The sequence below is a fragment of the Maylandia zebra genome, linkage group LG14, assembly GCF_041146795.1.
Source record: "Maylandia zebra isolate NMK-2024a linkage group LG14, Mzebra_GT3a, whole genome shotgun sequence".
Classification (NCBI taxonomy): domain Eukaryota; kingdom Metazoa; phylum Chordata; class Actinopteri; order Cichliformes; family Cichlidae; genus Maylandia; species Maylandia zebra.
Genome location: NC_135180.1, coordinates 10,636,127 through 10,639,653, shown reverse-complemented (window position 1 = coordinate 10,639,653; position 3,527 = coordinate 10,636,127).

The following is a 3,527-nucleotide window of genomic DNA, read 5'->3' as shown; positions in this document are numbered from 1 at the left end:
TAGAAGAACCACTGACTTTGGTTTACAGATTAAATGCTGAAGATACAAAGAGAGTATCCACAAAGAAAAAGAGACAACACAGAAAGCAAGAATAAACGATACCGAGGAACTTCTTGATATGAAGCAACAATGCTAACCAGTGCCCCAACTTTTCATTAGATTATCAGCCCCTGCCACTTTGATTACACATATATTGCTATGCTGTTTTTAAACAAAACATGACATTATGGGTATCTGAAGATGTCCAATGTGGTTTGCCAGGTGAATTTGAATATTACATGTTTTTTACAGGACCTACTTTTTAGTTGAATCTGTTGAAAATGAAATTGAAAATTCAACTTTCTGAAGTTGTTTTATCTGTTAAGTCTAGCTTTGCGACATTTTGTCACTCTAACTGAGTATGGTCCACATTGTGGCTGTCAGCTTTTTCATCTGGTAGTAAATTGGCTTATTTCTACCCACTTGCAGCTGTTACTGCGGCATCCCAGTAAGATCTAAATCTGTGCAGTCCCATATGAGAATCATCAAATTGCTGTGAGGAAGGACAGAACAGACAGTGCTCCTACTGTCCAATCCATCTCTCTCATTCTGTGCTACTGTATCATTGATTACAGCTGCAGCAGTGACTTGATTTTTAGAATATTTCTTTTTTCCCCAAAGCATGATTGTTCGGCCCTGGTCGCTTCCATTTCCCTTACACTTGGAAATGTTTGGAATTTAATGACATGCAGAGTTTAGTCCGTCAAATCATCTGCTCCAGATCCTTTAGTAGCATGTAGCATGGGCGAACTCCTTAAAACTTGTCAACGTGCTTTTGGTGTATTTTATATAGACACTGGAATGAGCAATTGTAATATAAACAATATGAGTGTGTCTTGTAATACAGTGCTGCCAAAAGTCCCTCCAAAGATTTGTTTTACAAGTCAACTATATGTTGGTAACTATGGGTGTCTCAGGGTGTGCATTGCAAAGTAGCAGTAGCAATGACAAGCAATAATGGACTGAAAAACACAGTAATGTGTAGAAATATGTTGCATGTTCCTGTCTTCAGAGCAGCACAGCATGTAAATACATAAACAACCAGTGCTAGGTCAACTGATTTTCATACATGCTGGCTTCAGTTGTTTGGAGACAGGAACCCTGACTAAATGTGAGGAAAGTAATTACTCTGTGCTTTTGGCAAAGAACATATTGACATGTAATTATTTTGACGTCAGAAAACAAGTGCAAAACGGCCGTTCCATATTCCAATATAAATTATGTTCAAACACCAAAAATGGGAAGCTAGCAATTTAAACAAAAAAAAAAAAGTAAATTAGGACCATACAAAATATAATTCACTGGTTTCTGTTTTTTCCACTTTGGAGACTCATTGTTATACTTTTGCTTGCAGCCATGTTCTTCATTTTGAGCCAGAAGAGACAATATTGGAAGGCTAAATTATCAGCTAACACTAGCAAACTTTGTTAGCAAACTGTATCTACAAATTGTGCACATGCAGCTCCCAATATTGCAGGTTAATAAAATATCAAAATACACACAAACTGAAACACTGTAAAAGGCCCTAAGATCGCACAAATCTGTGACTTAAATTAGCGGAGATGAGGCCAAGAAGACAACCATCAGCAACAGCTGACTCTGTCAGTACACCTGTCAATCAAAGTGACAGTCTCCATTTAAACAATTCACACCTTATATAGTTGTTAAGGAAAAGCTTTTTATTTCTTTGCAGCAGACATCAAGGCATTCCCAGGCCAGCCGAGAGATATAATCTCTCCAGCGTGTCCTGGGTCTGTCCCAGGGCCTCCTCCCAGTGGGACACCTCACCCAGGAGGCAGCCTTGTCAGATACCCAAACCACTTCAACTGGCTCCTTTCGATGTGGAGGAGCATTGGCTCTACTCTGAGCCCCTCCCGATTGGCTGAACTTCTCACCCTATCTCTAAGGGAGAGGCCAGCCACCCTTCGGAGGAAGCCCATTTCTGCCGCTTGTATAACCATAAGACATCCCATAATAAGTCCCGTCTTATAACGTCCCGTATTGATTACTGCAACTCCCTCTTATTTGGTTTCCCTAAACGGTCCCTTCATAAACTCCAACTTTTTCAAAATTCTACAGCTCAGGTCATAACTCGTACTCCTTCAAGAGCTCACATTACCCCAGTTCTTCAGCAGCTTCACTGGTTGCCCATAGAAGCCAGGATAAACTTTAAAATCTTACTTCTCACATACAAGTGTATCCATAAATCTGCTATTTGTGTGACCTGCTCCATATCACCACTGTTTCCCGCCCTCTCAGATCCTCATCTGCTATTCATCTCACTGTTACATCCGCACATCTTATCACTATGGGGAACAGAGCCTTCAGTCGCTCTGCTCCTCGGCTCTGGAACTCTCTTCCTCCAGCCATAAGAAATATAGACTCTCATTTAAGTCACAGCTCAAAACACATCTGTTCAAACTGGCTTATTCGCTTTAGTGCTAATTTTATCTGTTGTCAAGTTCTGTTTTGCAATTTTAACTTATTTTATGTATTTTATGACTATAGCTCCTTTTATTAGTTTTGTTCTTTTGTAAGGTGACCTTGGGTTTATGAAAGGCACCCTCAAATAAAATGTATTATTATTATTATTATTATTATTATTATTATTATTATTATTATTATTATTATTATTATTATTATTATCATCGTCATCTTCATCATCATCATCATCATAGGGTGAGGGTAGGGACGTAGATCGACCGGTAAATTAAGACCTTCACTTTTACACTCAGCTGTCTTTTCACCAAAACAGATCAGTGCAGCGTCAGCATCACTTCAGGTTAGGTTAACTGGTGATTCTAAATTGACCTTGATATAAGATGTAAGACTTGCCCACTACACAGTGAGAACAAAATGATAACGGATATAAGTAACAGTTTGTTGTAAACTGATTTAAGAAATCAATGATACATTTTGAAAATACATCCTGGTATTTGCATTCTTTGACTATGCCAGAAGATTACAACCAGATAATGTGCTGCTTTCTCAAAGAGACACCCCTATGTTGCGTAATGTATATATTATAGAGTCCTGGATCACAACATGATGTTACATCTACAAAATGCATAAAATTCGTTTATGCTTGTAAAATTTGTTATTTGAAATGTAAAAATAAAAAAATGCAAAACGATTTCAGAGAAGGAATGATCTTTCTCGTAGCGTTATGCTCTAGGTGATTACAGGAGTTTGGTTTTATGGTGTGTTATCAAAAGTATTACAGCTGCACAGCAAACATATCAATTTAGGGATAAGTACAATTGAAAATCGCTTGGAAATTGTTATCCTCTGGTGACTTTCCTTTATGCAAAGCACTTTTGTCCCACTATAGTAAACAGAAAGAAACATTGATCAATGAAGTATTTTCAAGCTTTTTAAGGCAGTAATTTTGGCAAACTGGGCAGTTCAGTAGCTTGGTTTCCACTAATTCCATACTGCATTTCTTTTTAAAAGGGACACAGAGAGTCTCACAGTGAGTAACCAGCCAC